The following is a 25,311-nucleotide window of genomic DNA, read 5'->3' as shown; positions in this document are numbered from 1 at the left end:
ATGTACTAATATTAGAAATATTGTTCTATTAAGTCACGCACTTGTTCCTGTGAGCTCAAAATTAGTAAACTTAAAGTAGGATTATTCTTTTACATGAGAAGGAAAGGGAAAACTGGCCTTGTACCTGGGCTGTGATAATTTATCATAAATGAATTATTTTCTTTCTTCTTTTTAAAAAATTACTTTCTTTAGTTGTAAAGAGATTACTTTTATAAATAATAGAAAGCTTGAAAAATATTGACATGCATAAAGACAAAAATAATTGATCCACATTTCCACAGACAGAGAAAACTCCCCAAAACATTATGGTATGTTTCCTCCTGTCTTTTCTGTATGTCCATACGTATTTGGCATTGGGTATATGCATCCTGTTCCTTTTGTTTGACACTGTATTGTAAACCCCACCCCCCATCATTAAAAGTTCAATTGTGTGGCTGTGCCATAATTTATTTCACTGCTATTCTCCTTTGGACATTTAAGTTGTCTTAAATTTTTTACTTTTATGAATAATGCATGGTACATCTTTGTAAGTGAACATTTGATAGTATCTCACATTTTTCCAGGGGATAGAAGCCCAGATGTTTGAATATTGCGTGAAAGATAGGAAGGAATAACCTCGAAGCTCCTCGCACAGTGCCAAGCTACATATCAATGTTAGGCACCATCTAAAATGTGAGTGGCCCCATAGTGTCTTCCTCCTGTGCACATTCTCCTAACTCTTTGTGTTTTTTTGATAATTTAATCTACCTGCTTAACCAATATTTATTAACCACCTATTGTGTTTCAGGATGGGAGAAGTCATGATTACTCAAGATTTTTTAGTTGCCTTGTTTTCTGTTTTTTTTTTTTTGTTGTTGTTGTTTTCAAAGAATAAGAAGTAAAAAGCAGCAACAGTGCCTTCTTGCCATCTTTTGTGTCTGTCATTGTGTAATTGGGAAGAAACTGAGCTTTCTGCAAATACTAAGTGCTTTAAATATTTAGCGTTATAATTAACATAACAGATACATAGATCTTTCAGTGATGTTAGAAGTATGTTGCTGGTTTCTAACATACACCTTGTGGAAGGTGGAGAAGCATACAGAGAGTTCTGGTGGTGATGAGGAGCATGAACAGTGGAGCCAGCCTGCAGGATGCAAATTATGGCTCTATCTGAACAGCTCTGTGACCTGAACATGTTACTTAAGCTTTCTGGGCCTTGGATGGTCTCCATTCTGTAAACTATGAGGAGTGTGTTAATCTATGTAAAGTTCTTAGAACTTGTGTCTGGCCCATAAAAAAGGCTCAATGCATTCTAGATATTATTATTTATTTTTATTATTATTATTTCTCTGTGAACCACTTGCAGACTTTTGGGCCAGATAGAATATTTATTAATGTTGCTTTCTTATTCATTTTTGCAGCTAAGCATATTTATCTTAAACTTCCCAGGAGATCTAATGTTTTTACTGCCATCTATTTTTCCTAGAATCTTCACCCAACAGTCTCTTTCTTCCCTCTCTGACGACTGATAAGTATATATCCTCTGATGTTCATAGTCTTTATTTTGCCCAGCTCTGCTGGTTTAATGCCTGCCCGGTGGCCTCATTCCTTATACATGTGAACTCTGGCCATCTTTTGTGACTGGCACACCAGGACTCTATTCTGAGTTCTCTGTGGACATTAGCATTCCTTACTAGTTCTCTAGTCGTTGGAAATATCTCAAAACCTTTATTATTATTTTTGACGTACGAACTTTGGTGGACATTTTTTGGAACGTCTTCCTCATCTTATGCTCACAGATAAAATTTCTGGGTGTTACTTGATCTTCCCCTCCCTCTGTTCCCAGACATTCCGTGTTGAGGAAATCTTCATAGACTTGTGTCCAGGTGGAGTTGGCCCATGGACTGGTGATTGTCACCTTGGCTTCACAGTGGAATCACTTGGAAAATTAAATAATACTGTTGTTGGGAGTCGCAGCCCCATAGGTTCTGATGTAACTGGTCTGAGGCAGTGGTTATCAAAGTGTGGTTCCCTGTGGTTTAACAAGCCTTCTCATTGATTCTGGTGCCTATACAAATTTAAGAACTATTTGTTGAGGATGTGTGGACTGGCCACGGGGCCTTCTAACAGTTCCCTGAGTGGTTCTCGTGTGCAGCTCATGCTGAGAACTGTTGTGATGATTTTCTTTTGATAATATTAAGGTAGATTAGGTTTTAAAGATAAGATAACTCGTAAAGACAAAGGTTCTGTGTAACTAGCAGTAAAATTTTCAAGGATTTGTCAGCTCCTATGTGTGGGCATAGAATAGGTTGAGTTACCAGATTGTTTCTGAGTGAAGTTCAGCTTTCCATTTTCTAAAGTGAGGCAGCTTTAATATTGATCCCTTATGTTCTCTTTTGGAAAATTATATATTATTGATAAAGCTTTGGCATGGGGCATTGAGTCAGGCCTATTCTTGCATTTCACTGAGCTACTAATTAAGCTAGTTTATATGAAAGACTTGACAGATAAGACTTGGATTTAAATGTATTGATTTACATATTGATTTTCTTTGAATCTGGTGGTTGCCACCATATATCACAGCCAGCCAGAATCTGCTCTGTTTTGATAAGAAAGATAATTCAGGCAGTTCAGTTTATTGCTCGGGCTGTGAATTGCCAAATAAAAGAAAAGTTGTCAACCATTTTCTTTTATGGCTGTTAGAAGAAAGGTTCAGTTAAAGTGACTAGGCTGAATGTTGATAAGATGTTTTATTTATCCTGGATTAAATGGTACTTTCCATCTCTAAAACATCCTCAGATAATTCTATCTACTTTAACATACGTAGACTCACCTGGAGGGCTTGTTAAAATACAGATTACTGGGCCTTTCCCAGGAGTTTTCTGAATGGTCCTCAAACTTTTTAAACAGGGGACCAGTTCACTGTCCCTCAGACCGTTGGAGGGCTGGACTATAGTTTAAAAAAAAAAACCATGAACAAATTCCTATGCACATTGCACCTATCCTATTTTGAAGTAAAAACAGAATGGGAATAAATACAATCACACCACCTCATGTGGCCCGCGGGCTGCAGTTTGAGGACCCAAGATGAGAATTTGGATCTAACATGTTCCTGGATGACAGAGTTGTTGCCTCTGGGTGTAGTGAGGAATACACTTTGAGAACAACTGTTCTCAAGCATTCTGTAAGCTACATTTCACAGTACATTATTATATAGGTTATATCTTAGCTAAAAATGGTAAAAATTATCTTTTACGGAGATTACCCAAGAACGTGTTTCACCCTGGGGAGTAGAAAAATGCTAGAACAACTCTAAAACATTTGCTGTAATTATAAATTTCATGCTCTCCAGTTTCCTTGGTAGTCCTGGGGCCCTACAGTAGTATACAGAAAAAAAATCCCTGTCTCACATTTGTAAAGATTTTTGACCTCACCATGTCCACTCTCATAAGGGGAATATTTTCTGCAATGCTGAAAGCCAAATTCAAAGGACACATCTTTCCCAAAAATATTAGTGTAGCCCTGGGTCCATATGATAGTACCCTTTTCAATCTCTTCCCAATTCATACCACACAGGGATTTATATATCTTAGTGAATGCTTAAGATTCTGGGCCCTTTCCATCTAGAGCTGGGGTACCAAAAATAAGGTTATAAAAATTTCCACTGCAAATGAATGCTTCCAGTTTCTGGGTGTCCACATATACCAGTACAAGCCTATATATCACATAACATTTAGCATTTGCACATATAAATATCAAGTTTCCTAACTCTTTTAATACAGAAAATAGAAAATTCCTATATGCTTTATTATCTCTAGAACATGTATAAAATGATGTCTGACCAAAAGGATATGCACAATACCTTCAGAATCTCTGAGGTCCCACTTGAGAAAAAGCAAATATCCCTCATAAATATGTCTCCAGTAAACCTGAGTATCTAACCCAGAAAGGTCAAAGAAAGAGGTGCAAATTTACATATTCTGTTTGTTGGGAGACAATTCTCTATGGGTTTTTCAAATTTCTGTATGTTTCCATGTACCTGTGTCTTGAAAATTACCGTTTTAGACTAATGTTTCAAGGATGTTTATACAGTGAATAGCTTTGGAAGACAGAGATAGTATGTCCTTTGGAACAAAGGCAGGCATCTTATTGCTCACTGTAAGAGATTTTAGCTCCCTAAGCTTAGAATTCTCTCTGATAATGCAACCCACATGCAGCTGCCATCTGACCCTGTTCATGTCACCCCGGTGGAACTGGAGCTCAGGAAAATGACACAGAAATTCTGACTTTCCGACTATTGCTATGAGTGATAAACATTCTTTCATCTCTGATGAAGAAGTGATGGGTATTTTGAGGACTTTGGTTGTTGTAATGGTATCATAGGTGTTTGCGTATGTCCAAACTTATCCCGATGTACACATTAAACGTGTGCAACTGTTTGCAGGTCAGTGATATCTCAATAAAACTAAAAAAACCTAAGAAACAACTTTAAAAAGACCATTATCCTATGGAGGATAGTTTCTTGATATAAGGGGAAAGAATTTGAACATTCATTTCTTATTTTTCCTTCATGTGAACTGTGTGCCTCAAATCAGCAGGCAATATCTGGCTTTTAAAATACATTTGCACGTGCTATTTCCTTGTCCAGGATGCCCCGATCTCTACCCAGCTGTGCACACTCTCCCATTCTCTCCTGGGACTCGGTTCAGATGTTGTGTCTTATGCAAAACATTTTCTGAATCTCTCTCCTGACTTTCCCTTCAGAAAGTTTGCACTCTCTGAGTTTTGTAGGAACTTCCCCTTGAGGGCAGATTGTATTTTATTCCTGTATCCTCAGATCTTATCACAAGGCCTGTTGTGCTAGAGTCAGCTTATACCAACTTGTGAGTGCCACAGTCAAATTTTAAGGAATTTTGCTAGTTGCTTGTTAAACCCAGCAACTATTTAAAAATTACATAAAACTGCAATTAAATAGATTCTATTAAAAAAACAAAGAACATAAAGTCTCAAAACTGATCATTTCCCCATTTCTTTTCTATCTTTTGCCATTCTTCAGGTTGAAATTATTTACATCTACGTCATCTACCGTGGAGAGATGCTAACCTGTGACGTGTTCCTGGTCCCTGTTCCCACCTCTATATTCAGTGGCATCACACTGGTGGCTTGGCCATAGTGGAAGAAGTTTACCATGGGAACTGGCAAATGCTATGAATCAGGCAAAAACTGGTTGCTGAAAAACTGTACCTTTCTGGTACACAGGTGGTGCTCAATAAATGTGAGCTGTACTTATGGAAAAGAAATTTTGAGAAACTTCATTTAGGCTGGACATTAGACTGGTAGGTATGAAAACCCCAGATGGGAATGGGGTCATCATTGGACATTGTAATGGCTGCCCCCATCCTACACACAGTATTCTTACAACAAACATGTGTAGGACCTGGTGTATTTTATTTACACAGTCCTGAGGGTTTGCCGCTTTATATTTGTTTTCTTAGCTACTTCAAGCAGCTGGTGAAACCTACTATGGAATGTTAGCTGAAGGAAAGAGAGATTGACTTTTGGGTGCATATAATTTGAGCAGAAACCTCAAGACACAGGCCATGAGCAATGACATGAAATTTTAATTGCAAATATAATTCATGGTGATTGCCATATGGCTATATCATGATGTACATTTAATTTTCCTAAAACATGAAGTGTGAATATTCTAAGATAACAGATGTGGTTAGGTGGTATTTAGGTCACCAGAGGGGATGTTTGTTTAAAGGAGAGATCAACAGTTACATTTGTAGAGCCAAATAAACTGGAGAATAGCAGCAATTATTTGTGATTCTGCCCCAAATGTCAGAGTCTGAGATGGGGATGGTGTATGAGGCTGACATGTTACAGCTGAGTCCCTGCAAAATTTAAAGATATGACTCTTCCATCTTCCTCCACATTGAGTTTGGGCCTTGTCCTTTTTTTTTTTAGTGAAAAGAGCTTTTTATTTTATTCTTATAATGTAAATTTATTTTCCTTATAAATAAAATTCTAATGAAAGAAAATACAGAAAAAATAATTTAAAAAACACCTGATGTTCTATCACTTTAAAGCAACTCTTTAAATATTTTGGTATTTCTCTTTCCAGATTTTAAATATATCTGTGGCCCTATCAGGCAAAAAGATTGGACTGAATTTTATTTGCTATGACTTAAAAACACTTAAAAGAAATTTAAAAACATTAAATTTCTTTGTAGTTCCTATTTATAAAATAAAAATTTAATATTTTAGGTAAAAATATTAAAAATAAAATATTAAATTTTTATTTTATAAATAGGAACTACAAAGAACCTAACAATTGCAATCAGTGTAACTGGCTTATTGTACCCTCAATGAATCCCCAACAATAAAAAAAAAAAAGAAAAAGAAAAAAAATTTAATATTTTGATTTTTAGCATGCTACTCCAAGGGCATTATAGTGCCCAACTGCACTAAAATTCATGACTTGGGAAACTTATATGCTAGAATATAAATATCATCACCTTGTGTTCCAGTGGGAACTATGTGAGCAGGCTGAAGAGGGAAGGAATCCTGTTGTAGACTTCCCTGAGATGGCAAAGCAATGGAAAATGTGGGATGTGGTTTTATTCTCTGGCCATTTATTCAACAGACATCTGTACTGACTCAGGATCAGGCACTGTTGTCCCCAAAATGAATAAGATTCAGTCACTGCTTGCATTGTATGGCAGACAGAACCATGTAAACAAATAAATTACAATAGGACACAATAATTGCCATTACAAGGATTTGAAACAGAGATATATGGAGCCACATAGGACACAGTGATTAATTCTTCCTGGGAGGAACCAGGGAGATATATTAGTTGGGTCCTTATCACTTGCAAATAATGAAATTCAATTCAGTATAAAATTAAGGTTAAAAAAAAATGGAGCCCAGAGACTTAATAGTGTCATTAGCAATATGCCTCTATTGTTTTCTGTCTCAAGTGCTACTTTCTTGGTTATGGCTTTAGTCTTCTGTGCAGGCTTTTTCCAGATAATGGCAAAAATAATGTATGACAACTACAGTACTACTTTCTACCGGATTTTTCATTTGTGTCTCTTGCTTAGTGGTTTGGAAGAATCCTGGGGGAGAAGGCTTCTGGTCCAGCTAGTGTCACTTGTCCATATTTGAACTAATCTCTGTGTGTAGGTCAGTGCCTCCTTGCTAGCTAGGCCTACATCATGTGACATCTCCTAAATCCTTCCCCGAGCCCCATGTGTGGAGAGGGAGAGGGGGTGTCCTAAATGAGGGGAGTGGATGCTGACAGATGTCCACTGTAAGAAGGACTCACATTTGACCAGGGTGTTGTATATAGGGGGTGACACTTGACCTGTACTTTGCAGGATGAAGAATCATCTACCAGGTAAAGAAGAAGAAACATGACAGAACAGCATGTGAGAGGGCATGGATGGAGCTGGAACATACTCTTCTTAGCAAAGTACGTAAAGAATGGAAGAAAAAGTATCCAATGTACTCAGCCCTACTATGAAACTATATAGCCCAAGAATATGGGGAAAGGGAAGGGAGGAGAGGGGGGAGGATGGGTGGAGGGAGGGTGATTGATGGGATCACACCTATGGTGCATCTTACAAGGGTACATGTGAAACTTACTAAATGTTAAATATAAATGTCTTAACACAATAACTAAGAAAATGCCAGAAAGGCTATGTTAACAAGTTTGAGGAAAATATTTCAGATGGTGTACAAAACCAGCACATAGTGCAGTCAGGGGGTACTATGTGCTGGTTTTGTACACCATCTGAAATAAATCATAGCTATGATTTATTAAAAAAAAAAAGAAAGAAACTACTACGGCAATAAGAGAGAGAAAGAATAAAAACCATAGATAATTTCAAAAAACCCCAAAAAACAGTAGATGAATCCTATGTACTCAATTTTGATATGAGGACAATTAATGACAATTAAAGTTATGGGGGGGAAGCAGAAAGAGGGACGGAGGGAGGGGGGTGGGGCCTTAGTGTGTGTCACACTTTATGAGGGCAAGACATGATTGCAAGAGGGACTTTACCTAACAATTGCAATCAGTGTAACCTGGCTTATTGTACCCTCAATGAATCCCCAACAATAAAAAAAAAAAAAAAAGAGTTAAAAAATAAATAAATAAAAAAAACAAAAAACAAAACAAACAAAAAAAACAGTAGATGATCTAATGTATGCCCATATAAGAGAAAAACTCAGATCAATTCGGGGGGGGGGAGCAGGGAGGTGGAGGAGGGAGAGGGGTGGGTGTGCTCCCACTCAGTGGTCACAATATTAGGGCATATGGCACACCTCTTGGGGGTGGGGCACAATTATAACAGACTCTACCTCACAAATGCAAACACTGTAACATAATTTGTTCCCTCAAATTAACCTGAAACAATAATTAAAATTAAAAAAAAAATAAAATAAACGGCTTTGAGCATCAGGAGAATGTTTTAAGTGGCTGACTTAGGGTTTATAAAAAAAGAGAAAGGAGTTAGGATGAGGCCCGAAAAGCAGTTGACATGAGCCCCATTGGTAAAACGCCTTTGAGGCTACACTAAGAAATGTATTTTTTTTTTCTTTTTTTTGTTACAGTTTGCCTGGGGCCGGGTTTGAACCCGCCACCCTCAGTATATGGGGCCGGCGCCCTGCTCACTGAGCCACAGGCGCCACCCAAGGAGTGTGTTTTATTCTTCTAAGAATGAAGGAGCCAAAGGAAGCTTTTAACATGGCTAAAATGATGCGATTAGCTTTGCCTTTCAGGAAGATGGCTCTTGTGACAGGGTGGGATGTAGATCTGAATGAAAAGGATCTGGTTTTGTCAGACAAAGGTAGGAATCTGTTGGCCCATGATGGTGCCCTCTGGTTGACGTCTGCACAGTGGCAGCTTGGGGCCCCTGGCAGAGGACTGAATAGAACAGAATGCCAAGGGCTTATGAGTGTGTATCCTCGGACTGGCAAGGTGGGTAGTGGTGTACTGACTGTGGATTTGATAACCCTGATCTAGGCCATAGCCAGTAAAGGGTTATTAAAATTTCCTTTTCCCCCTTCCTTTTTTCCAAAAAAGGGAAAGAAATTCTCAACAACTTTTGTGTCCCTTATTTATATATTTACTTTTACCATCGCTGCTCTATTATTATTATTTGCAAAATAAGTTGTATTTTAATATGGCTTCCCTTATTGATCAACAAAACAATGAAACATTGATATTTGACCCAATATAAAGGTAACATAATTTTTTTAAAGTAGGAAATTGTTTGAAATTGTTGTTCTGAGAGGCATCTGGAAACCTCATATAGCAGCCAGTGCTATGCCTCCTGCTCTTGGAGTCTGGGCTATAAATTTTCATCTCATTTCTCTGGGCTTGAGTCTTAAGGCATAATAATAGATGGCGTTAGATTGAACTGCCTCTTTTTAGGTTTTCTATTCTTAGTATATAGATGAATAGATTAATTTATAGTGCTATTAATCTGTTACCCTTCACCAGCCATAAATTCAATTTCATACCTCAAGGTATGACTCTAAAGGGTATAGGATAAGGACAGATTTTAGGCCACAAATTATAAGTTATTAAAGTTGGAAATGTGTGAATGACTGTGGGGAACAAAATTAACTAACGGAATTAGTTAATGGCTATTTAAAATGCACAGCCCATTAATACTCTGTTCAAATGTACGAAAATAAGAAAGCCGTTTGACGAGATTCTTTGAGCTATGACAACCTCCCCCTCCCCACTCCGCCCCCCACACACATTTTAGGCTTTTTCTGTTGACATTGGCCTGTGTCTACATTTTTGTCCCTGAATCTGGAACTCTATTTGCTGCTCTTTGTAATGCACCCTGCTGTTTTAGAATGCCATGCTTCCATTTGCCTCTATGTGGCATGAATTTCTCACCTACTCTGCCTACTTGTCATTTTCCAAAGTCCAGTCAGTTGCCCCTTCTTGGAAGCGTTTATTCCTCTTTGGGCCTCTGCCACCTTCCTTCCCATACGTTAAACATGCTTCTATCTCTTCATCCGTCCTGCTTGATTGCAGTCTTTTGTTTATGTGCAGCTATCTTCCCTGCGGGACTGTGAGCTTATTTGTGATACGGATTATATTCTACCTTTATATAATCAATAAATGCCTGCTGGATTGATATGAATGCCAATGTCACAGGTTACTAGGAAGACTCTTTTAAGCTTGAGAAACTCTTTAAGCTAAAGAAAAAAAATTGCGATTAGCTTCACTTTCCTAGACTTCCAGTGCTGGAGGCGTGAAAGACCTCAGTATGAAAAGCTTTCTCATTTGAGATGTTCCAGTAGAGTCCATTTTCCTCTTAATTTATTTTTGGTTGATTTGAAAAAAAAAAAAAAAGCAGCACAGTTACTTCTGCAATGAGCTAGCAGATCAAGGGTGTGTTACTCACTTACAGAAACATCTTTCTTTTCCTAAGTACCTGGAACGTGTGCGATCTTTACTTCTTGTCCGGGCATCAGTTCAGGGCCACAGCCTGTCATTTCCGATGCTCTGTGTGTAGCCTCAGCCGATCACGTCCTGCTAGCTACCTGCCCATGTTTTATTCATTAGAGTGTTGCCAAACGGAAATTATCTTTTGACTGCTAACAAGCTGTACTACTGTGAACCTCTCTGTAAAAAAAAAAAAAAAAAAAAAAATCCCAAACTAAGGTTCAGGGATAACGTTGTTTATTTCTCTGCTCCTGACTTTAAAATAGGACCAGGGCTAAAACTCTTGCTCAGAGACACTTCCCAGTAATCCAAAGTGTCTTCCCCGACCAACCTTTACAAAGAGCAGTCTCCCTCCTTTCACCCTGCTTTATATACCCTCTGACATATTTATTTGTTTGTTCTTTATCAGTCTTCTCCCACAAGAATGTGAGCAACATGAGAGCAGAGGCCTTATTCATTGCTGCATCCCAGCTCCTAGAACCATTTCTGACACAGAACAGGTGCTTAATGAATGCATGTTGGTTGAACAAGGAGAAGCACTACGGCCTCATCTATGGAGGCCATGCTGTGTGCCTAGCAATGTGATGGCCTTTGATAGACATTATTGCATGTCCTTCTCACAGTCCCCAATGACTAAGAGTCTCTCGTTGCCACTTCCCACGAAGGAAATGACATCTAATAAGTTGTCTGAGGTTTCACAGTTGGCAAATCATGATGCTGAGTAGTGTCAGAGCCTGTGGTTTTCAGCAGTATTCTATTTGTGATGGGTAGGCCTAGATTTGTGTGCTAATCCCTGGAGTTACTAATCCTGCTTCTTATGCAATTTGATCATTTATGGCCTTGGGATTCTCTGTGTTTCATCCCAGGCTATCAACTTTAATCTTTTCCCCCATAAAGGAATAGTTTGCTAAGATTTACCATTTATAAGGTTGTAGAAATAATGCTAAGTCCTGCATCTTGATTATTTCATTTCATCTTCACAAGAACCCATGGAGTGGGTGTCTTACTCCCCTCCTACCAATGGAGAGAGGAGGCTTAGTAGGGTAAGTGACTTACTCACACCCACATTGCTGATAAATGGTATAGTTTAGACTTGAACACAGAATTTCTGGATCCGGTGACCATTTGCTGATCCACAACCCCGCAAGGCCTTGTCACAAGTTCCCTATGTGATGTTTATCCAATTAAATAAACTAGTGCAGTATTGAAGCGAGTATTAAAAAATCTGTGTCTGTACGGTGGACAAGAATTATCCTGGGGAACTTTGTGATGCTGGAGGCATGTGTGGAGGACTGTCTCCATGTAGACATGCCACATGCTAAGGGTACTTGACAGATGGAAGAGCTTCCCCTGGAGAAGAGCAGGAGGAGGAGCTTGCGAGCACTTTATTTGAGTAAGGTGGAGATGCTTGCCTTGTAGAAGGGTGCACGAGGGTTCAGACATAGGAACCTATAGACTTAGGTGCACAAGAGTGCATAGGAGTTGGAGCCTAGTCGGGTGCAAGAGGAAGAAGTGGTTTTTCACTGGGAAGGAGCACGTGGGGTGATTCTAAGCTTCGGTCTGGTATCGGCTGAGCTTTACATCCCAGCTTAGCCTCTCACCAGCCAACTCCCTTGGGGCAACTTCTTTTGCATCATTTGTCTTCTCTAAGAAAAACACGTTAAATGGGGATCATCCTAGCTCTTTCATAGTGTTGAGGTGAAGATTGAGACAACACATGAATACCCCTCGTACATACCCAGGATATAACATATGCCCAATAAATGTGAACTCTCATCACTGTTAATGGTCGCTGTGGCTTCAGGTTATGAAAGCAGAAATCAATGGATTAAGGCTACTAATGTTCCAGAGCTGTGAAGAGAACCTTCTCGTTGCCTCATTCAGCAGCTCTGTGCTGTCTAAGGGATGTAGAGAGTCATCTGCAGAGGTAAGACCATCACCCAGTTCTAACAAACACCATCGAAGGTTGTTATATAGGGCTTGCTGCTGTCTTGACTACTCACTCTAGTTCAGCAGCAGAGAGGGATGCATTGTCAGCTCTAGGAGTTTGCCCCTAGACCCGGGATCCCTACTCTGTCAATGTGTTCTCATATGTGAGCAGGAACAACTTAGTGGTAGGTAGTAACCCCCCCATCCACATTCTTGCCAATCCTATCACCACGTGTACCCAGAATCCAGCCACTTCTTCCCAGCTCCATCTCTGGTCACCACCATCTCTCACACAATGGTGATAGTCTCCAAACCAGCCTCCCCACTGCCACTTGCTCCTGCATGCTGTTCCCCATGCAGCGGCCAGAGGGATCTTGTGTAGTGTAAACTCAGTCACGCTCCCACTCCCATCCTGCTTAGCACCTTCTTACTGTCCTCCTGCTGCACAGGGAATAGAATCCAAGCTCTGCAGCATGGCCTGCCAGACCCTCCAGGATCTGTCCCTGCTTGTTTTCTTGATCTCATGCTTTTTTCACTCCCATTTATTCACAAGCTTTAGTCCTATTACATTCTCTCTGTCCTCAGAAATTCCAAGCTAGTTCCTACAGCAGGTCCTTTGCATATGTTCTTCCATCAGATACTTGAATGGATGGCTTCCTTTGGCTACTCTTTTGTGTGTGTGTGTGTGTGTGTGTGTGACAGTCTGTCAGCCTCGGTAGAGTGTCGTGGTGTTACAGCTCACAGCAACTTCAAACTCTCAGGCTTGAGCAATCCTCTTGCTTCAGCCTCCCAAGTAGCTGGGACTACAGATGCTTGCCACAATGCCCGGAAGGTTTTTCTGTTTTTAGCAGGAAGAGAATCTTGCTCTGGCTCAAGCCAGTCTTGAACTCCTGAGTTCAAGCAATCCACCTGCCTTCATTGGTTTCCCACATAGAGTGCTGGGATTATAGGCGTGAGCCACCACACCTGGCCTGGATGGCTTCTTGTCATCCGTATTTCAGCCTACCTGTTGCTTCCTTAAAGAGGCTATGGACCTTCCCTCCTTTCTCTTGCCCTGTTTTATTATCATCATGGCACAGAGCTACTTTCTGAAGTTATCCTGAACTTATATGTTTGTTAAAATAAATCCCTTCACACTGGGATGTTTTTACTTGTTTCCTGCTGTATCATCATTCCCCAAACAATGTCTGACTTTTGGCAGGTGCATTTCAGTTGTTTGTTGAATAAACTCCTTGTGAATTAGGATTTACTTCACCACAAGGAGCTTGTGGTCATGATGTGAATGTGGAAAGTTGCATCAGGAGAAGAAACTCCAGAGCCAAAGTCAATCTACAGATCAGTCAGGAGGTGGTCCTCGCCAGGGCAGCCAGATTTCCATTTTAAGAGCACTTATTCCAGTTTTATAACCAAGCATTGTAGCCCAATTCATAATTGCCAAGACATGGAAACAGCCCAAGTGCCCATCGACCCATGAATGTATTAACAAATTGTGGTATATGTATATCACGGAATACTATGCAGCCATAAAAAAGATGGAGACTTCACATCTTTTATGTTTACCTGGATGGAGCTGGAACATACTCTTCTTAGTAAAGTATCTCAAGAATGGGAAAAAAAAAAGTATCCAACGTACTCAATACTACTATCACATCAATATATAATCATCTACACACTCATACAAATGGCAAAACATAACTATAGTCTGGAAAGTAGAAGGGAAGAGGAGAGAGAGGGGAGGGGGGATATGGGAGGAGGGAAGGTATCTGGGGAGACCTCAACTAATGTGCATGATGCAATGGTACATTTTGAAATTATTAAGAAATGAGTATAACTGTGATGGATGTGTTACTTAGTTCAATGTAAACATTTCACATTGTATATCGAAGCAGTACCCTGAACCCCATAAATGCGTCAGTGTACAAAGTTATGATTTAATAAAAAATAATAATAATAAAAAACAAATCAGTACTTTTTAAAGGTGTATGTTCCCTTTATACAAATACTTGTTCGGGGTCTATTAACTTAGGACTGAGTGTCTGACAAAGCAAACGGACACACGTGTAGAGAAAAGTAGACTGGGATTTTTTTTATTAGTAAGTTTATGGCATCCTAATTGCCTGTTTTGTTTTCTTCCTTCACCTAGGGACTTGTACTTAATGCAATATGGTTAAGTAATCAGAGTTAAAGATGCACTGTTTCTTCTTTTGTTACTTTTCATTATTATATGAATCATGGCTACAGAATCCCAGTCCTTGCTCTTAATGTTTTTATAGATCCTCTACACAAGTGTTTTTATAGAAGTATATATAAATAGAATATTAATGCTGTTTATAGAGGCCATAGTATGCTTGATTATTTTTAATAATAAAATTATGGGAAATGTCTATTTAAACGAAGACAATCCCATATATCAATGGGCAAGACACATGAATAGAACCTTCTCTAAAGATGACAGATGAATGGCTAACAAACATATGAAAAAATGTTCATCATCTCTATATATTAGAGAAATGCAAATCAAAACAACCCTGAGATATCATCTAACCCCAGTGAGAATGGCCCACATCACAAAATCTCAAACTGCAGATGCTGGCGTGGATGTGGAGAGAAGGGAACACTTTTACACTGCTGGTGGGACTGCAAACTAGTACAACCTTTCTGGAAGGAAGTATGGAGAAACCTCAAAGCACTCAAGCTAGACCTCCCATTTGATCCTGCAATCCCATTACTGGGCATCTACCCAGAAGGAAAAAAATCCTTTTATCATAAGGACACTTGTACTAGACTGTTTATTGCAGCTCAATTTACAATCGCCAAAATGTGGAAACAGCCTAAATGCACACCAACCCAGGAATGGATTAACAAGCTGTGGTATATGTATACCATGCAAGAGGTACTTTGCCTAACAATTGCAATCAGTGTAACCTGGCTTATTGTACCCTCAATGAATCCCCAACAATAAAAAAAAGAGAAGATTAAATTACCCATTAGCCAATGACAATTGGAAGAGAGAAAGTGTATTAAAGAAATGATAACAGTACATTTGTTCTCTGGGAAAATTTGGAGGTTATATTTATTGCCCCGTAGGCAATAAATATAACCTCCATCAGTACCCAATTTAGAAAAAGAAAAAAGATGTGCTTGAACTATGGTTTGTGATGACAGATTTACATCAGACAAGATTTATACTAGGTGAATAGTCCAGCTATGAATCCAGATGATTCGAAAGTGAATTAATATCCATTGTCATGAAGTAATCTGCTGGGGATTGCAGTGTCAATGGAAAGAGTACTTGGTGCCAGGGAGCAACACAGGCCCCAGGCAAGTCACTGGCTCTCTAGTAAACAACTCCTATTCCCTCTGCATACAGCTGATTCTAGCAAGAGACTTCTGAGCTCTGGTATGAGTTATTGACCTCGTATAGACTTGTCCTGAGGACACTACCTTAAATTTAGCTCAGTCTGAGAGTAGCTGGGTTCTGATATCTAAGTACTGTTGAGTAGCCTGTGTGAAGTGGCACGTAGCATCAGGCCATTCGCACACAGACAAGCTGTTATCAACCACATTCCTATGACCACATCTCTTCTCACTCAAAGTTTAGAGACTGGGACTGCAGAGGTGAAATGAAACTGGCCTTTTACCCTAAGGGCTCCCTTTGCAGTCAAATTACAGCTTGGTGATGGGCAAGAGAGACCTTTTGTAGTGTTTATCTCTTCTTCTGACAAAAATGTTCAGATTTAAGATTTTTTTCCTTTTAACATCTTTCTTTATACTAGTAAACTATCTGGAACATTCTCAGCACCCAGACTTAGCACTTAAAATACATATACCTACAGGTGCCTGCCACAATGTCTGCGTTTTCTTTTTTTCCTGTCTCTATATCTGTAAGTATTCCAGTCCCTCTCCCAGGACTGCTCTGACCAGCCACTCCTTTTCTGAGCACTGACCTAATCAAGCCCTTCCTCCACCTGCGTGAGGGCCCACTCGGGGCACGTGAACTGCACAAACAGAACGTGGGGCCTCAGTGCTGCTGGCTCACAGTCTCCATGGCAGGAGGCTCGAAGTCTGCATGAGGACATGCAATGATGCTGGAGTTTGTCTTCCCTGAGCTGGGCTTTCAGTCATCTCCCTCATTTGAGTGTGACTCACACTGGGCCAAGCGTGCAGTTTGATTCCTCTTTGTATTTTCTTTTTTTTAATATATTTTTTTAAATCTTTTTTTTAATTGTTAAATCATAGCTGTGTACATTAGTGCAATCGCCTGTACCCATTCTAAGATGCACCATAGATGTGGCCCCACCCATTACCCTCCCTCCACCAAAACTGCCCCCCTCCCTTCCCCTTCCTTGGCCCTTTCCCCATAGTCTTGTGCTATAGTTGGGTTATAGTCTTCATGTGAAAGCTATAATTTAGCTTCATAGTAGGGCTGAGTACATTAGATACTTTTTCTTCCATTCCTGAGATACTTTGCTAAGAAGAATATGTTCCAGCTCCATCCATGTAAACATGAAAGAGGTAAAGTCTCCATCTTTCTTTAAGGCTGCATAGTATTCCATGGTATACATGTACCACAATTTGCTAGTCCATTCGTGGGTCGATGGGCACTTGGGCTTTTTCCATGACTTAGCAATTATGAATTGGGCTGCAATAAACATTCTGGTACAGATGTCTTTGTTATATTGTGACTTTTGGTCTTCTGGGTATAAACCTAGTAAAGGAATTATAGGATCAAATGGCAGGTCTACTTTTAGGTCTCTAAGTATTCTCCAAAAATCCTTCCAGAAGGAACGTATTAGTGTGCATTCCCACCAGCAGTGTAGAAGTGTGCCCTTTCCTCCACATCCACGCCAACATTTCTGGTTTTGGGATTTTGTTATGTGGGCTACTCTTACTGGGGTTAGGTGATATCTCAGAGTAGTTTTGATTTGCATTTCTCTGATGATTAAGGATGATGAGCTTTTTTTCATGTGTTTGTAGATTGTGCGTCTGTCTCCTTTAGAGAAGTTTCTCTTCAAGTCCCTTGCCCACCCTGAGATGGGGTCACGTGTTCTTTTCTTGTTAATACGTTTGAGTTCTCTGTGGATTCTGGTTATTAGACCTTTATTGGAGGCATAACCTGCAAATATTTTCTCCCATTCTGAGGGCTGTCTGCTTGCTTTACTCACTATGTTCTTGGCTGTGCAGAAGCTTTTTAGTTTGATCGGGTCCCAGTAGTGTATTTTTGATAGTGCTTCAATTGCCTGGGGAGTCCTCCTCATAAAATATTCACCCAGGCCGATTGCTTCAAGAGTTTCCCCTGCACTTTCTTCAAGTATTTTTATAGTTTCATGTCTTAAGTTTAAATCTTTGATCCAGTGAGAGTCTATCTTAGTTAATGGTGAAAGGTGTGGGTCCAGTTTCAATCTTCTACAGGTTGCCAGCCAGTTTACCCAGCACCATTTGTTAAATAGAGAATCTTTTCCCCACTGAATGTTTTTAATTGGCTCGTCAAAGATCAAATAACGGTAAGTAGCTGGATCCATCTCTTGGTTCTCTATTCTGTTCCAGACATCTACTTCTCTGCTTTTGTGCCAGTACCATGCTGCTTTGATCACTATGGATTTATAGTACAGTCTCAGGTATGGTAGTGTGATTCCTCCTGCTTTGTTTTTATTGCTCAGTAACGTTTTGGCTATTCGAAGTTTTTTCTGATTCCATATAAAACGAAGTATTATTTTTTCAAGATTTTAAAGTATGACAATGGAGCTTTAATAGGAATTTCATTAAAATTATATATTGCTTTGGGCAGTATGGACATTTTAACAATGTTGATTCTTTCTAGCCATGAGCCTGGTATGTTTTTCCATCTGTTAACATCTTTGGCTATTTCTTTTCTTAGAGTTTCATAGTTCTCTTTGTAGAGATCTTTCACATCCTTTGTTAGGTATACTCCCAAATATTTCATCTTCTTTGGCATTACTGTGAAAGGAATAGAGTCCTTGACTGTTTGTTAAGCTTGGTTATTATTGGTATATATAAAGGCTACAGATTTATGGGTGTTGATTTTGTAGCCTGAGACATTGCTATATTCCTTGATCACTTCTAAAAGTTTTGTAGTAGAATCCCTAGTGTTTTCCAGATATACGATCATATCATCTGTGAAGAGTGAAAGTTTGATCTCTTCTGACCCTATGGGGACACCCTTGATTGCCTTTTCTTCCCTAATTCCGATGGGTCAAACTTCCATTACAATGTTAAAGAGCAATGGAGACAATGGGCAACCTTGCCTGGTTCCTGATCTAAGTGGAAATGATTTCAATTTAACTCCATTCAATATGATATTGGCTGTGGGTTTGGTGTATATGGCCTCTATTAGTTTAAGAAATGTCCCTTCTATACCAATTTTCTTAAGTGCTCTGATCATGAAGGGATGCTGGATATTATCAAAAGCTTTTTCTGCATCAATTGAAAGAATCATATGGTCTTTATTTTTAAGTTTGTTTATGTGTTGAATTACATTTATAGATTTACGTATATTGAACCAGCCTTGAGACCCTGGGATAAATCTGACTTGGTCATGGTGTATAATTTTTTTGATGCGCTGTTGGATTCTGTTTGTTAGGATCTTATTGAGTATTTTAGCATCAATATTCATTAGTGATATTGGTCTATAATTTTCTTTTCTCATTGGGTCTTTCCTGGTTTGGGGATCAAGGTGATGTTTGCTTCGTAGAATGTGCTGGGTAATAGTCCTTCTTTTTCTATATTTTGGAAGAGGTTTAGTAGTATAGGTACTAGCTCTTCTTTAAGTGTTTGGTAGAATTCTGACGTAAAGCCATCTGGTCCTGGGCTTTTCTTTTTAGGGAGATTTTGTACAGTTGATGCTATTTCAGAACTTGATATAGGCCTGTTCAACATTTCCACTTCGTTCTGGCTAAGTCTTGGTAGGTGGCGTGCTTCCAGGTATTGGTCGATTTCTTTCAGATTTTCATATTTGTGAGAGTAGAGTTTCTTGTAGTATTCATTAATGATTTTTTGAATTTCTGAGGGGTCTGTTGTTATTTCATCATTACCATTTCTGATTGATGAAATTAGAGATGTTTCTCTTTTTTTCCTGGTTAGGTTGGCCAAAGGTTTATCTATTTTATTGATCTTTTCAAAAAACAAGCTTTTGGATTTATTGATCTGTTGTATAATTCTTTTGTTTTCAATTTCATTTAATTCTGCTCTGATTTTGGTAATTTCTTTTCTTCTGCTGGGTTTGGGGTTGAAGTGTTCTTCTTTCTCCAGTTGCTTGAGATGTTCCATTAAATTATTGACTTTCTCTCTTTCTGTTTTCTTGAGGAAGGCTTGCAGTGCTATAAATTTCCCTCTTAGGACTGCCTTTGCAGTATCCCAGAGGTTCTGGTAATTCGTGTCTTGATTGTTGTTTTGTTCCAAAAATATGGTGATTTCCTTCTTAATCTCATCTATAACCCACGTATCCTTCAGCATAAGGTTGGTTAGCTTCCATGTTTTTGTATGTGTATGCAGGTTCCTGTTGTTATTTAGTTCAACTTTTATTCCAAGATGGTCTGAGAAGATGCAAGGAATAATTTCTATTTTTTTAAATTTGCGGAGGTTAGATTTGTGGCGTAGGATGTGGTCGATTTTGGAGTGTGTTTCGTGGGCCTATGAGAAGAATGTGTATTCAGTTTTGTTGGGATGAAATGTTCTGTAGATGTCTGTTAAGTCCAGATGTTGAATGGTTGAGTTTAAATCTAAAATTTCTTTGCTTAGCTTCTTTTTGGAGGCTCTATCCAGGACTGCTAAAGGGGTGTTAAATCTCCAACTACTATGGAAGTGGAGGAAATTGAGTTGCTCATGTCTGTTAGAGTTTCTCTTATAAATTGAGGTGCAATGTTGTTGGGTGCATAAATACTAATAATTGGGATCTCATCATATTGAGTATTAGCTTTAAGAAATATGAAGTATCCATCCTTATCCTTAATTATTTTGGTTGGTTTAAAGCCTATTGCGTCTGCAAACATGATTGCAACGACTGCTTTTTTCTGGTTTCCATTTGCCTGGAATATAGATGACCATCCCTTCACCTTGAGTCTATATCTGTCTTTTAATATAAGATGTGATTCTTGGATGCAGCAGATATCTGGCTTGAGTTTTTGTATCCAGTCTCTTATGCCTATGCCTCTTTAGAGGACAATTTAAACCATTCACATTAATTGAGAGTATTGATAAGCCCTTCGAGAGACCAGTGGACATTTTTAATCCTTTTGCAACTGTGGAAGTTGGAATTTGATCAAAAATTTTTGGGGTGGATTTACTTTTGTGGTGGAGAAGTATACTGGTCTTTATGGAGGATAAGGTCTAAGAATGTCCTGGAGAGCTGGTTTAGTTGTGGCAAATTTCTTCAACATGTGAATGTCATTGAAGTATTTAATTTCTCCATCACAAATGAACCTCAGTTTAGCTGGGTACAGGATCCTGGGTTGAAAGTTATTTTGTTTTAGGAGATTAAAAGTCGATGACCACCCTCTTCTAGCTTGAAAGGTTTCAGCAGAGAGATCTGCAGTTATTCTGATATTCTTCCCCTTGTAGGTAATGGTTTTCTTTTGTCTGGCAGCTTTCAGAATTTTCTCCTTCATATTAACTTTAGTGAAATTGATTATGATGTGTCTAGGGGATGTCTTATTTGGGTTGAGTCGTGCTGGAGTTCTGAAACTGTCTGCTATCTGAATTTCAGAATCTCTTGGCATGTCTGGAAAGTTCTCCTTCATAATCTCATGGAGAAGAGAGTCTGTGGCTTGTGAAGCCACTTCATCACTTTCGGGGATCCCTATAAGATGAATATTGGTTTTCTTCAAATTATCCGAGAGCTCTCTGAGAGAGTGGTCTGTTTTTGCTCTCCATTTCTCTTCTTCTTCGAGGGTTTGGGAGCATTCAAAAGCTTTGTCTTCAATGTCAGAAATCCTTTCTTCTGCTTGCTCCATTCTGTTACTGAGGGATTCTACTGTGTTTCTCAGATCTTTGAGGGATGTAACTTCTTGTGTCAATGTGTCAAAATCTTTGGTCATTTGGTCTTTGAATCCGTTGAATTCTTGAGATAAGTTTTGGAATTCTTTTTTTTTTTTTTTTTTTTTTTGTAGAGACAGAGTCTCACTTTACTGCCCTTGGTAGAGTGCCATGGCATCACATGGCTCACAGCAACCTCCAGATCTTGGGCCTACGTGATTCTCCTGCCTCAGCCTCCTGAGCAGCTGGGACTACAGGCGCCCACCACAATGCCTGGCTATTTTTTTGTTGCAGTTTGGCCGGGGCTGGGTTTGAACCCACCACCTCGGTATATGGGGCCGGCACCCTACTCACTGAGGCACAGGTGCCGCCCAAGTTTTGGAATTCTAATTTGATCTTATTTGCTATCCAGATCCTGAATTCAATTTCTGACATCTCAGCTATTTGTTTGTGCATGGGGTCTTGTGCTGTTTCTGCCCCATTGATCCTTGGGGGAGTTGATCTACTCTGATTATTCATATTGCCAGAGTTTTTCTGTGGATTTCACCTCATGATTGTTTTTCACCATTGCCTCTGGCTGTCCTCAGAGTTGGGGAGGTGTCTCTCCAAGATTAGACCCCAGCAGGATCACTCTATTGTTGCTGGATCTTTGTAGGGAGTGACCCCATGTAGTTCCTCTGGGGCTGCTCTAGCTAGGGATTTCTGGTTGTGGAAGCAGCTCTGGTTTGTGACACACCCGGATCCAGCAACAGGGCTGGGGGTGGTGCGCACGGTTCTGGGAGTGGCAGGCGCCCAGTGACTTTGGCACAGAGAGCCCAAGGCTCCAGCAGTCTCTGGCCAGGAGAAGAGTTCTGCGCAGAGGCAGGGAGGGCTCCAAAGGGCACGCAGCTACCAGAGTCCCTGTCCAGATGAACGGGCTAGTGTGGAAGCTGGGAGGACACAGGAGGGAGGACACAGGGTTGCGTGGCTCCCGCAGTTCCTGGTCAGGGAATGTGGAGGCCTGGTGGGTGCGGGTCACCTGTCGGGGTCACTGCATAGCTGTTATGGAGGTCTAGGCAGCGCCAAGCCCAGGAGTTTGAGGTTGCTATGAGCTGTGACGTCACGGCACTCTACTCAGGGCAACAGTCCAAGGCTCCAGTGTGCCAAAGCCGTCTCACTCTGCCCGTAAGGATTAAGGCTGTAAGGCAGCTCAGTCCCTGCCTTTAGGCTGCTCAGTCAGTAGGTTACTTTGACCCGCCCAATCCTTGCTCTGAGACCCTGAGGGCAGAGCTTGCTGGGGCAGTTCTTTCACAATGGCTTCCTGCGCCCAGATCAGTGGCTCAGTCCGGGGCCCCAGACAATGCCCAAAGTTCTCCACACTCCTGCTCAAGCTCTGCTGAAGGCAGTTCAACTGAGTGTCAAGTCCAAGAACACTGAAACAGTTCACAGGTAAGGCCTTTCTGGTTTGCAGTCTCACTGCTGCTTGTACTTACGGTTGCCGGTGTGATTAGGGCGATCGAACACACACAACCACTTGCCAGTTTTCCACTGTTTTTGTCCTCCTCTTGGGGTCCAGAAGTCCCTTGCTGGCTCCCTGTATCCTCAAAGGGATGATTATAGGCAGATCCCATGGGCCAGAGATGCCTGGAGTCTTGTGTCCCCAGACTCGCTGTTCCCAGTTGCAGGGAAGCTGTTACTCGGCCGGCATCTTTAATCTCCTCCCTCCTCTTTGTATTTTCAAGAAGTCATGTGAAACTGGAGCTCAGGATGCTGTGGCCTGACTGAATGAATGCATTTCTCATTCATTTGCTTCTGTCACTGTGCGGCATGCTATACCATTAAGGTGCTTCAATTCTAAGCAGCAGCACATCAGAAGGAAGGAGAGAAAAGATAAGAATTTGTTTAGGAAAAACAGTTCAGATTTAAAAACATGAGGGATTAAATGGCTGTCCCTTTTATCATTATTATTATCATTAGTGCAATTAGGTGAAATGGTACAGTGTCTGGCCCATAGTAGTAGGTGTTTAATAAAAATATACTGACTAAATAAATACGAGAATTAATAATTGATTCCTAATAGTAAGTAGTAGTTCACTCCCCAGGGTTTATGAGGGCAAGTTAATGTTTTAGCACCTTCCTAGGTACTATGTCTGAATGTTTGTGTTCCCCCAAATTCCTATGTTGAAATCCTAATCCCCAAGGTGATGGCATTAGGAGATGGGTCTCTTGGGGTGGGAGAGTGATTAGGTCATGAGAATAAAGCCCTCACAAATGGGATTAGTGCCCATACAACATAGGCCCAAGGGAATTTGTTTCCCCTTCCTCCATGTGGGGACGTTGAGAAAAGGCACTAACAATGGTAGGCCCTCCCCAGACTCTGCATCTGCCTTGATCTCAGACTTCCAGCCTCTTACAACTGTGAGCAATATTATTTATAAGTCCCACAGTTTATGCTACTTTATTATAGCATCTTGCATGGACTGAGACAACAGGGAACATGGTCATATTTCACCGGAGGGAAGACAAACGCCGTCCCATGAGTTCAGCGTGTGGGTTTGTTGTCTTCCTTACTGAATCGTCAGAGCCCAGATGATCCCTGTCATAGAACACGAGCTAAGTATATGTCTGAATGAGTGACTGCTGGTCAGTCTCTAGTACAAAGAAGCGTCTGCAATTTGGAAGATTCCTGGATGAGAAGGATGACAGAGGCCCTCTTGGAGCAGCAGGGATAATTTTCTCCTCAAAGCAGAGCACCCTGCTCAGAGCTGTGAGCAGCCCTCCTTGCATCAGTCCTGCTCCCAGACAGGCTCTGTCTCGATGCCTCCACACCCTGGTGGTGTGAAGGGAGACTGGGAAATGAGAGGGGAGGCGGTGTGAATTGTCAGACAGGCCAGGCCAGGTGAACTTCATAGCCACTCTAATAGATGTGAGCTTCAGGGATGTGTGGCTTCTCTTCCACTGTGGCTCCAGTAAGAACAGAGAATACCCAGTCACCTTCCTTCTGGGACTTATTAGTGAGGACAGGCCCAACCTCTTCAAGAAGCAAGTTAATTAAGGTGAGTGGATAGCCCAGGGGCACAAAAAAGGAAATGGTTTAGAGTAAAATGTTAGCAGATCTACCTGGGAGAGATACCACTGGCAAATTCTAAGGTTGCCCCAGCAAGTTGACCTTGGCCTCTGCTGAAAGATGGGGATAGTATGAGTCTGTCCGTTAGGAGTGCAAGGGTTAAGTGGGATAATGTATGTGGAAGTAGTTTGTATATTAATGTTCTATAGAAATGCTGGTTTATTCTCCCTCTGTCTGTGTTCAGTTCAATAAAAACATACTGAATGGAAGGCACTGTAGGTGAGGAAAAGATGGATGTCCTGGTATCTAATCACTTTCCACAGTAGAAAGTAGGGAAATGAGTGTTTTAAGAAACAAGCCAGTACAAAGTGCTGGAGATTCCAAGAAAGGGGAAAGAAGTTCTTTCTGGGCGTATCAAATGGTTCATTGAAGGGGTGGCAGTGGAGCTGGGCTTTGAAGACCTGGTAGGATTCTGATGGGCTAAGATGTGGGGGCGGGTGGGTGAAGACATTTCAGGTGAAGGGACAACCAGTAAACAAGGCCAGGGAGTCCAGAGAGGAGGGAGCACAACCAGAGAGTAGTGATGAATGTATGTGGGGTGCTGGTGCGCAAGGAGATGAGGCTGGATAGGCAGGTTGCTACCTACCAGATTGCAGGAGCTGGAGAGGGCAGAGACCTGATCTGGCAGGTAAAGGAAGCCCTAAAGGCAGCTGAGGGAGTATGACTCGTATGGCGATGCTCTAGAAAAACAAACCTGATTGCAATGGGAGAGAGACAGGATGCTAAGAATGCACATCATTGTCTTCATCAAATTCAGAGGTTATTTTAAGCCATAGAAAAATGAATAGACAAGAGTGTGTTGGGATTTCAGACCTAATCTTGCAAAGGA

The sequence above is a fragment of the Nycticebus coucang genome, chromosome 8 (assembly GCF_027406575.1).
Source record: "Nycticebus coucang isolate mNycCou1 chromosome 8, mNycCou1.pri, whole genome shotgun sequence".
In the NCBI taxonomy this organism is placed as follows: Eukaryota; Metazoa; Chordata; class Mammalia; order Primates; family Lorisidae; genus Nycticebus; species Nycticebus coucang.
Note: the sequence above shows the minus strand (reverse complement) of the source record.